This window comes from Nomascus leucogenys, chromosome 13 (assembly GCF_006542625.1).
Source record: "Nomascus leucogenys isolate Asia chromosome 13, Asia_NLE_v1, whole genome shotgun sequence".
In the NCBI taxonomy this organism is placed as follows: Eukaryota; Metazoa; Chordata; class Mammalia; order Primates; family Hylobatidae; genus Nomascus; species Nomascus leucogenys.
The window spans coordinates 54,247,826-54,259,793 of record NC_044393.1 but is presented as its reverse complement, the minus strand read 5'-3'; the positions used below and the strand labels follow the sequence as shown (position 1 = coordinate 54,259,793).

Genomic DNA, 11,968 nt, shown 5'->3' with positions numbered 1-11,968 from the left:
ATTTTGGGTAGTTTTATATGCTTTGTCTGTTGAGTTGAACTCACTGCAGTTCCCTGAACTCATTGCTGGCTCTCTTGGGCCAGCCTTTTTTAAACAGCTAGCTGTTGGTGTTTGTACCATTTTCATTCTAGCCTCAATTTCACAGTGCAAAAGTAGCAGAGAGACTGCTACTTCTGTGAGCAGTAGTTATGATGCAGGGCTTTTCTCGGCCTCTTCACTGGACTTGTAACAGGGGCGCCCTGTTTGCTCAGCCTGCTATGCTCAAGCGCTTGCAGGAGGGAGCATGTGAGCGAGCGAGTGCAGGATCCGGCTGGCTGCTCCAGGCGCCAACACGGGAATAAGCTCTCGCAGCGCCCAGGTGAGAGTGCCTGGGACTCTGAAATCCCAGAGTGAGTGTTACGGTATTCTCTTAGTTCCGCTTTCTGCAGACAGCAGTGTGTTAGCAGTTCGTCTTGCCCCTTGTGGCGCTGCCTAGGTGAGGGTGCCCGTGACCCCGAGGCCAGAGAGAGGGTGTTATACTGCTCTCTTAGTTCCGCTGTCTGCGGACGGTGGTGTGTTAGCAGCTCAGATGGCCCCCTTGCAGGCATGAGCCACCGTGCCCGTCTCCAGATTTTTTTTTAAAGGTGTTTTGACATAATCTTTCTACATTCTTACATTAGGCCCATTACGATACATCTAAAGAACTTTTTATTTCATCTTTCAAGTTTGTGTTAGTATCCAGAAATTGGAATTTCGGCAATTTCTCCTTAAAACAACATCTTTTATGAAATGTAATTTCAGAAAGTTGAGTTGATGTGCTTTCTTTATAAAGCTTCCACTGGAAATTTTCTAAACGATATTTGAAGGATCTAAATTCAGCCACTGTACTATTCTAGTGACAGCCCGTTGATTTTCCAGGTATACTCAGATTTTTCCATTCTTTGTATCGCTTTTTTACATATGAAATTAGGAGATTGGGCTGGGTGCCATGGCCCACATCTCTAATCCCAGCACTTTGGGAGGCTGAGGCAGAAGATGACTTGAGCCCAAGAGATGGGGGTTGCAGTGAGCCAAGATTGCATCACTGCAATCCAGCCTGGGCAACAGAGTGAGACCTCGTCTCAGAAAAAAAGAAATTAGGATATTGGTTTTCACCATTTATGTTTGTTATTAAAACCTTCCTTTTCTAAATAGTAGGCTAAAAATAAAAAAAATTGGATTACTGACTCCATTATTTGGAGTCTTACCATTGTCAGTTACTGTTTTTTTTTTTTTTTTGCTGAATGACACTCTGTTTTGTGCATACACTACATTTGGTTTATCTGTTCATCAGTTGATAAACATTTGGATTGTTTTTACTTTTTGGATGTTCTGAATATTGTGACTGAACATTCATATACATGTTTTTGAGTGAATATATGTTTTTATATCTACTGGATAAATATCTAGAAGTGAGATTGCTGGGTTGTGTGATAACTTATATGTTTGAAATTTTGTAGAACTGCCAGAATGTTTTACAAAACAGCAGAGTTGTTTTACATTCCTACCTGCAATGTAAGAGATTTTTAATTTCTCAGGATCCTCACCAACACTTGTTAGCATCCTTTTACTTGTAGTTATCCTACTGGACGTGAAGTGGTACTTCATTGTAGTTTTGATTTGCATTTCTCTGTTGGCTAATGATGTTGAGCCATCTTGTCATGTGCTTTTTGGCTACTTGTATGTCTTTTTTGGAGGAACATCTATTCAGATCCTTTGCTTATTTTTAAATTGTGTCTTTTCACAAAGACATAAGAATGATGCAGTGGACTTTGGGGACTTAGGGGAAGAGTGGAAAGGGGGCAAGGGATAAAAGATAACATATGGTGCAACATATACTGCTTGGGTGATGGATGCATTAGGATCTCACAGATCATGACTAATGAACTTACTCATGTAACCATATACTACCTGTACCCCAATAACTTATGGAAAAATTTTTTAGGAATTGTGTCTTTTGTCTTTTTTTATTACTGAGTTAAGAGTTCTTTGCTTTGTTATTTGGTTTGAGAATTAACTTTTAGGGAGAGAAGGACCAAACAGTGGTTTATGGTCCCCATTCTCTCTGCTAAAATGTTTCCAGTAATCTGGTGACACACACAAGCGCTAGAGGGTGCCAGCAGTGAGAAATGATTTGTTGCTGAGCAGATGACAGAAATCACTGCTCGCTCTCTCTTTATTTGGAATTTTTGGAGACAGAATCTTGCTCTGTTACCCAGGCTGGAGTGCAGTCGTGTGATCTCGGCGTACCGCAGCCTCTGCCTCCCAGGTTCAAGCCTGGCTAATTTTTCTATTTTTAGTAGAGATGGGGTTTCTCCATATTGGCCATGGCTGGTCTTTAACCCTGGCCTCAAGTGATCCACCCACCTTGGCCTCCCAGGATTACAGGTGTGAGCCACCGTGCCTGGCCAGAAATCTACGCTGTCTTATCCTTATGTCTGAAAGTATATTCTTTTTTTTTAATCCTGCACTTGAAAAAAGGCCTTCTTTTAAAGGGGAGGTCTTTGGTATGCGTGGCTTGGATGTCTTCTTAAAACATGAATTTTGGCCCGTCATGGTGGCTCACACCTGTCCAGCACTTTGGGAAGCTGAGGTGGGCAGATCACCTGAGGTCAGGAGTTCTAAGACCAGCCCGGCCAACGTGGTGAAACCCCAACTCTACTAAAAATACAAAAGTTTGCCAGGCGTGGTGGCATGCACCTGTAATCCCAGCTACTCGAGAGGCTGAGGCAGGAGAATTCACTTGAACCCTGGAGGTGGAGGTTGCAGTGAGCTGAGTTTGTGCCACTGCACTCCAACCTAGGTGATAGACTGAGTGAGACTCTGTTTAAAAAAAAAAAAAAAATTATTTCTTTCTTGAGCACATATATAGTGCATTTTTTAAAAAAAATCAAGCAAAATATATCTTCCATTTTTTTTTTTTTTTTTTTTGAGACAGAGTCTCGCTCTGTCGCCCAGGCTGGAGTGCAGTGGCGCAGTCTCGGCTCACTGCAAGCTCCGCCTCCCGGGTTCACGCCATTCTCCTGCCTCAGCCTCTCCGAGTAGCTGGGACTACAGGCGCCTGCCACCACGCCCGGCTAATTTTTTTGTATTTGTAGTAGAGACGGGGTTCCACCGTGGTCTCAATCTCTTGACCTCATGATCTGCCCGCCTCGGCCTCCCAAAGTGCTGGGATTACAAGCGTGAGCCACCGCGCCCGGCCCATATCTTCCATTTTATTTATTGGGAAGAATATGATCCCTAAATGTTTCATAGACAATTATGATTTTATGTTTCTTTTATTGAAAAAATAGATTTAATATTTTGACATGATTATTAATATATTTTGGAAGTCTTTAGGTTTCTAGACTTAACAGAACTTCTTACTTGGTAGTAACAAGCTATATTTTAAAGATAATTTTATTAGCACAGTTTACAACTTGTAAACTCTAAGCAGCATTGTTCAGTAGAACTTTCTGTGATTTTTCTGTCCAGTCTGGTAACCCCCACATGTGGCTGTTGAGCAGTTGAAATGTGGCTAGTAAGACTGATGTGCTGAATCTTTGTTTGCTTATTTTTACTTTAAATAGCCACATGTGTCTGGCTACCTTATAGGACAGCATAAGTCTAGAACCCCAATAACCCACTTTTACTTTTTTTTTTTAAGTGTAAGTTTAGTTGTAAGACATTTTATAAGGAAAAGTACAAGATATTGAGAAAAAAATTACTGAATTTATTTACTATTTTCTCTACAGTCTTAAGAATGCTTGTTTTTTAGAAACAGTCTATTAAACTTTATAAATATAATTAAAATTGTATCTGTGTGTCTGTAATTGCAATGTGAAAAATGACTAGGTAGATTTTCCCCAAATTTAGAAGGTTTTGGATGATCTGACTAAAAATATAGGATATGTGTCATACTTAAAAGCAGCTTTGTTGGGAGTATGGTGGCCATTCTCTGTTGGAGAGGCTGGCTAATGATTTGGGAGCTCTGCCATACTTCATTCAGGACATGGAGGGAGCAACTACTGGTTTCATGTATGAGTCATAAATAGGAAGTTACTAAGGCAGACGATCTGCTAGTTGGCAGCTCACTGCAGCTTGCTCCAGCGTTAGTAACCATAATGATTCTCCCAATACAAATTGAAAGAGGTTAGTTGCTAGCCTTAAATAAAATAGATCTTAAGAAGCTATAGCCTTTATAGGCAGAAAAGCAAGGCAGATTTTATTGACAGTGGTGTTTTTTTTGTTGTTGTTGTTGTTGTTGTTTGTTTGTTTGTTTTAGAGAGATGGGGGTCTCTTTAAAAATAGCCTAGGCTGGACTCAAGTGATCTAAACCTCTTGGGCTCAAGTGATCCTCCCACCTCAGCCTTCCAAGTAGCTGTGACTGCAGTCATGTGTCACTGTGCCTGGCTTACAGTTTTTTGATGGTGGCAGTCTGCTAGGTAAATTTAGCTATTATTAACATGATTAATGAAAGCTCAGTAAGGAAAGGGAAGTCTTTGATTTAATATTTTAATGTCTTTTTTATGTTTGAGCTCATGTGTGTTTTAAGATTGGGGCTTTTTATCATGAAAAGTTTAACTTTAGCAAATAAATGGGCTCATTTTGGGGTCAAGGGGAATGTTTTGTTCACTTTGAATACTAACTGAATGTACTAAATTCGTGAAAGAAAATAGGAATGAATTTCATGATGTATTTTAACTGACAGTTTGGAGTTTAATTTAGAATTCTAAATGTTTTAAAATGGAAGATGAGGGGAAACTGAAACTTGAGCCAACATTAACCAAATTATAAATAAGAGATGTATTTACTGGATAATTAAAATATCTTAAAGTTAGTATTATTATTATTTTTAGACAGAGTTTTGCTCTTGTTGCCCAGGCTGGAGTGCAGTCGTGGGATCTCAGCTCATTGCCAGCTCCACCTCCTGGGTTCAAGTGATTCTCCTGCCTCAGCCTCCCAAGTAGCTGGGATTACTGGCATGCACCACCGTGCCTGGGTAATTTTGTATTTTTAGTAGAGACGGAGTTTCACCATGTTAGCCAGGCTAGTCTTGAACTCCTGACCTCAGGTGATCTGCCCGCCTCGGCCTCCCAAAGTCCTAGGATTACAGGTGTGAGCCACCGCACCCAACTTAAAATTATTTTTGAGTAAAGGTTACAGATTCTGAATTCCTAACAGTAACTCTAACAAAAGTCTTATTGTATGACCTTTATGGAAAAAATTACAAAATATTAAAGGGTGTAAAATCACTTTTGAATGAATATATATACTCATAAAATATAAATATTTAAAAATATAGAATGGGGCTGCTTAATGTGGTACAGATGTCGTTTAAAAATCTGTAAATTCAGCATATGTGTGTAACTCAATCTAAAATAAATAATTGCTGGAACAATTGGTTATCCATATGAAATAAACTAAAACCAGAGCTCTGTTTCAGCATTTAATCAAAAATTCCAGGTGGGGAATATATATCTAAATTTGCATATTTGCATAGCCTGCTCCTTAAGACCCTTGAGCAATATTTTTTACATGTTATTTTGTGTGACTCGAGGCATCTACAGATCTGTTCACACACAACCGAAATATGTCTCAAGAAACAATACTTTTACCGCATGAAGCACACTTAGGTATTTTATACTTTTATTTTATTTTTAAAAAAAGCTGTGTATTGATTTCATTGCTGAGTATAGCTTGACAAAAATTAGCTTCAAGAAACTCTTGTACGTGTGTGCAAGGAGAGAGATATATGTGGAAATTTTAGCTAAACCCTGCAAGTGCTTCATCTCTAGTGGCAGAGGAAAACATGTATGTGGTTAATTAAAATACAAGAGGAACCCTAGGAAGTGCTATAGTTGAGATCTGTGGGGGACATAGACAATTCACAGGGAGTCAATAAGGTTTGAGTTGATTGTTGAAAGAAGAGTAGAATCTGGCTAAAACAAGGAAGAATGGCTTTTTATAAGGTAGAAGACACAAGGTTGAGCTGAGATGGGAGACATTTAATTTTTTGACACTTGGGCAGGGAGGTATGTATGTCAGGGACAAAGTGCAAAGGAGCAGCCTTCAATTCCATGTTCTGTCTGGGTTATTAAAATGTGGAAACAGATTCTGTGCCTTTCTGGTCAGCCTATTAGGAACCTCTTTGGAGGCCTTTTCAGGTTTGCTGACATTAGGAAAAGGATCTGGAAGGCAGTGACAAAGAATAGTTGCAGTTGAGCTTTTTTCAGCTGAAGACATGACGGATCTTTTTTGGATTTATTGCCCTTGAGCCCAGTCTGGACAAATGGAGGCTATGAGATCTTGTGGTCCCAACATGCCGTTTCTGGACTGGGGGCCCTGGGCTGAGGCCCTGGATTGTGTGCACTCACTGGTCAGCTGGGCCACTTCAGCTTACCTCTTATTTTTCACAAAGAGTAATTGCCTCAGTAGGAAAGTTTCTTCTGTGTCATTTGTGCCTTTAAGAAAATTAAAACTTAAAAGAATGTATTTGAATAAATGTGAAAGCAAATAGATAATGCCTGATTCATGTCACATACTAGAGTTTAGTTGTTTTTTTTTTTCATCAGTAAAATTATAAATTTCTCTGCTAATTCCACTGTCGGTCCACAGACTACTCCATGAGGTCAGAGGCCATACCATTCTTGTTCATGATGAAATAAACACAGAACTTTATAATAAATGGCCAGCGTGGTTATATTTGCCATAAGTGTAAATCTTTCTGAATTATGTTTTAAAACTAATGTTATTATGAATTGAATTTCTATATTTATACCAGATTGATCTTTCTCAAAAATGTAACTAATGATGGAAAACTTTTAAGGAATGCTTGGTATTATAGTATTTAAAGAGTTAGCACTGCTCAGAGTAGATACTAAAGTAGGCAAAAATAGAAGTTTAAAACTTACCAATGATTTTATGGTTAAAAAACTATTTTCTGCTTAAAATGCTTAAATTGTTAGACTATTGTCTTCAGTTATTGTTTGGTGAAATTTTACTTCAGATTTTAAGTTTTAAGCCTTTGATTTTAGTGCTTTTAATATTTTCATAAAAAGGAATGTTACTTGTTAATATTGTTACAAGTTATTGTGAGGAACAATTCTTTTGTTAGTACGATGTCTCTCTATTAAAGTCTGTGCAAGGGCCCATCAGAAGCAGTTTAACTGCCAATAAAGATTCTTCCTGATGTTTAGAGTGGTACTTACATAGAATTTTGCAAAGCAGTTTGGCATTATGTTTGGTTTTAAAATGTGTATAATCTTTGATCTGGCAGTTTTACTCCTGGTACTGTGCCCTAACAATTTAATTGGTAAGGTATAGACAAAGATGGGTGATTAAAGATGTTTTTCACAGTATATACAATCTTCCCAAGACTGGAAACAAAGGAATGGTTCAATAGTTTTGGTAGACTTGTATGATGAAGTGCCTGCTAAAGTGATATTTTACAGTGTTTTTAATGATAGGAGAAGATGTTTATGAAAAGAGGGATCTCAAATTATATCTGGGTAAAAATTGAGAGGAAATAAATGGAGTTATTTTGGTTTATCTGTGGATACTAGGGCTGTAAACAATAGTTTGTTTATAGCCCTGTGGTTTACAGATAACAAATATTATTTTGGTAATCCGAAGAAAAATAAATACTACTTTTCAAGCAGAAAAATCACCAGTCATATGTTCATTTTGGAAAGTTGGCTCTGTTAAAAAGGAAGATGGGTTGAGTGGGGAGGGGGATGTGGCGCCACAGATAGATGGCAAAGAATATGGTTTGGACTGTTGTGGACAGACGGTTATATAAGGGAGACACTGCAGGAAAAAGGAGCATCTTGTTTCAGGGATGGAAATTGAGGCAGTAGTGACAGAATGCTTCGTGATGCTGACCTTGGCAAATAGGTATGGTTGGGGCCAAAGTAGCATTTGGCGTTGGTGTGATACTGGTTTGAAATCCCAGGAAAAAAGTACAGGCTTTCGCAAACTAGATCATCAGGCAGTGTAGATTCTTGTCTGGATTCAAGAAGGGTATGAGGACTGTTGTAGCTGGAGAAAGAATAAGATTGGTGAGAAAAGTAGGTATCACTTGCTCAAAGCCACAGGGTTCATAACTGATGGAGCTGAAACTTAAACCAAGCTCTCAACTTTTAAGACTATGCCTTTAACTACTACTCTGTACTTTTCAAATTCTAGTGACAGGACTGAAATATTAGTTAGTTAGTAAAGTCAAGCGTATAATGGCAACAGCAGATACAAGTCCCTCATAATGACTTGACTTAGGATTTTTCAACTTTATGAAGGGTGTTTTGGGATGTGACTTCATCACGAGTTGAGGAATATCTGTAATGTGTTTTAGAGATTTTTGTCAAAAATTGGTGTGTGGGTTTAGTAAACCTTTTTATTAGACCAGTTGGCTCACATGAACTTTATTTTCTGATTCTGCCAAATAAATACTGCTAATATTTTTTGAAGTAATGATTTATAATTTATTTTTTCATTTTCTACTCTTATTTACCTCCAGTACCAGAAAACTATTGTATAGCTCTTCCTGCCCGCGACCCCACTTTTTGAAAGGATTATACTATTGTACTTTCCCTTTGAAACATTTTAAACAATTCAAGATGGCTTCTGGAACAAATGAGACACATCCTGGGATGACATCAAATCAGGGCTGGGGGTCTGGCTGTCTTGATGGGAAAAAAAAAATGGTTAAAGTGAGTCGTAGTGAAAACAATATAATGACATTCAACTGGAGTGGGAAATGGCATGCTAGTTTTAGATTCTTTTGGTGGTTTGTTTCATATACTTATAAATGATTGAAAGACTTTGTTTAAGCTAAGTATGACAAGCTAGACTTTTTTTCTTAATGTTAATTCTTTTACAATTTAAATTTGAGTTTTTGAACACTTGTATTAACTCTTTTTTTCTTTTTTGAGACAGAGTCTCGCTCCATCGCCAGGCTGGAGTGCAGTGGTGCGATCTCAGCTCACTGCAACCTCTGCCTCCCGGGTTCAAGCGATCCTCCTGCCTCAGCTTCCTGAATAACTGGGACTACAGGCGCACGCCACCACGCCCAGCTAATTTTTGTATTTTTAGTAGAGTCAGGGTTTTACCATGTTGGCCAGGCTGGTATCGATCTCTTGACCTTGTGATCTGCCTGACTCAGCCTCCCATTTACAGGTGTGAGCCGCCACACCCGGCAGAAGCTAGACTGTTAAAATCGTAAGTGGATCTAAGAATTAGGAAAAACAAAACTACTTATTCTGTATATAAAGCATTAATTTTATAGCCACATTTAAACTGTATTATTTTTCTCTGTGTTTAGTTTTTTGTCTGCTTATTTTAAAAACATTAGTCACTTGATTAAACCGTGTTTTATTTTTTATGATTAAGTCAGATACTATTTGAGTTCTTAAACTTCTCCCTACTAAGTAGTGATGAATAGGCTATTTGGCTTATATGGTTCTAAGTCAAGTGTACACTGGTTAGGAATTTTTGCCTGTTCTTGCCACCAGTTTGTGGCTGAGTCATTAGCAAGATTCTTTACACATGAACTCCTAATACATAGAAACATTATCTCCACTAAATAAACAGAATTTTGTGTGCTTTCACATGGTACCTACATATTTTGGGAAAATAAATGAGTAGGAAATATTACTCTTAAATACTGCAAATTTGGGTGACATTTTAAAAGTCTATGATCACTGTCAGATTATGAAATCAGAGTATTAGATTATAGGCTTAAATAGTTTACCAAGTATTAGTTATATACTTTCTCACTTGCGAGTTTTCATTCAACATCTATTATTTAATGTCTAAGTAAGGAGCTCTACTAAGTACATAGGGACTAAGGCTCAGTCTGTTCTCAGGCATATAGCTAACATCATACTTAGTAAATAGGGATTGGCTTCTAGCACTTGAAAGCCTGAAAGGATCTTGCATATAGGAACAGAACCTAGTGAGTGAAACATAAATCTTATTGAAGATCATTAGTTTTAAAGGGAAGGGTGAAAAAAGTAATTCTATTATAATGATACATGGGCCTGGCCTGAGTGGGGCTATTTAGTTTCTCTAATGAAGAAGTCTCCGTATTCCTGTCCAGGGCGTAGACGTGAGCTGGGCATATGTTCTGGGAGCAGAGTGGAGTAAGGAGACTAAGATCCTGGTCCGATTCTAACTGTTCATCATAAAGACTGTTTCTTAGCCCAGTACTATATCTCCTTGTGCCTAGTGTCTCCAAAATGTTCCGTCTTCTGCCTTGGAAAAGATTGTGATCTGGTTACACTGGAGGTGTGGGAGTGTGGGAAGTATGCGCCAACCACTCCATCCAACCAAGCTATGTGTCTCCAGCATCATCCCCCAGAATGTCTCCCCAGCTGAAGCTCTTGTGGTCCCAGGGTGGACTGCTTTTTGGTCAGTATCTGTTTCTGAAGCCACTTTTGATTATAGCTGCTTATGTTCTTTCTAGTTGTCACCTCTTCTCCATTCTCATTATTTTCTTTAAAAAATTGTTGAATTTCTTTTTTTTTTTTATTATTATACTTTAGGTTTTGGGGTACATGTGCACAATGTGCAGGTTTGTTACATATGTATCCATGTGCCATGTTGGTTTGCTGCACCCATTAACTCGTCATTTAGCATTAGGTATATCTCCTAATGCTGTCCCTCCCCCACCCCCCCCCACCCCACAACAGTCCCCGGAGTGTGATGTTCCCCTTCCTGTGTCCATGAGTTCTCATTGTTCAATTCCCACCTATGAGTGAGAACATGCGGTGTTTGGTTTTTTGTCCTTGCGATAGTTTACTGAGAATGATGTTTTCCAGTTTCATCCATGTCCCTACAAAGGACATGAACTCATCATTTTTTATGGCTGCATAGTATTCCATGGTGTATATGTGCCACATTTTCTTAATCCAGTCTATCGTTGTTGGACATTTGGGTTGGTTCCAAGTCTTTGCTATTGTGAATAGTGCCGCAATAAACACATGTGTGCATGTGTCTTTATAGCAGCATGATTTATAGTCCTTTGGGTATATACCCAGTAATGGGATGGCTGGGTCAAATGGTATTTCTAGTTCTAGATCCCTGAGGAATCGCCACACTGACTTCCACAATGGTTGAACTAGTTTACAGTCCCACCAACAGTGTAAAAGTGTTCCTATTTCTCCACATCCTCTCCAGCACCTGTTGTTTCCTGACTTTTTAATGATGGCCATTCTAACTGGTGTGTATCTCACTGTGGTTTTGATTTGCATTTCTCTGATGGCTTCTTGTTCCTTGACTTCTTTTATTTATTCTTTGGGGTTTTCTTTTCTTTTCAACTAGGAAGGAGAAAAGAAAAATGAATAGGATTTATCAGTTATATTTAAGGTGTCACTCATTCCCCAGTCATGCTTAAATTATAACTCCCTTAGGCATGCTTTTCTGAGTTGGAACTCTAAATACATTGTGGTGTGATTATTTATATTTTAATAGAATGCACTAAAAATTAGTTTTACTTCACTTGTAGTAGGTGATTGAAAACTGATTCATGCAGTAACTTCTTAGGAAACATCATTTATTATAGGTGGAGGTCCTTTTCATGAAACCTTTTGGACCATTAAAAATTCTTATTTGTATCTGCCTTTCTTTACCTACATCTGTTTGTATCTACTTTCCTTACTTGTGTTTGGACCATAAACTCACGTTAGTGCATTGCCAGTTGACACCCGTTAGAGATGGTAATGATTCCTTGGAGCATTGATTCTTAACCATGGGTGTGTGTCAGTCACCTGATGACATGCTCCCAGGCTACATTCCTGACCTACTGAGTCAGAAGAATCTCTTGATTCTCACTTTTGCATTTTGAAAAACTTCCACTTGATTGTGCTGTATAGTTCTATTTGAGAACTATTGTGTTATAGCTTCCGAAAGAAATAGATTTAATTTTGTGTAGCATTTTATTTCCTAGCAAATAAACTTCAAATTCTTCACCCCA

General features: G+C 38.4%; 1 protein-coding gene across 10 annotated transcripts in view; it reads left to right on the top strand.

Annotated features, from left to right (window-relative positions):
* SRPK2 (SRSF protein kinase 2) overlaps positions 1-11,968 on the top strand; it is a 286,728-nt gene that overhangs the window by 163,370 nt on the left and 111,390 nt on the right. The window contains exon 1 of one of the 10 annotated variants that reach the window (XM_030825678.1): positions 9,192-9,213. The exons of the other annotated variants lie outside the window; for them this stretch is intronic. The gene's annotated coding sequence lies outside the window, so the exon portion shown is untranslated. Of the gene's footprint in view, positions 1-9,191; positions 9,214-11,968 lie in introns of those variants that run through there. 10 annotated transcript variants of the gene reach the window in all.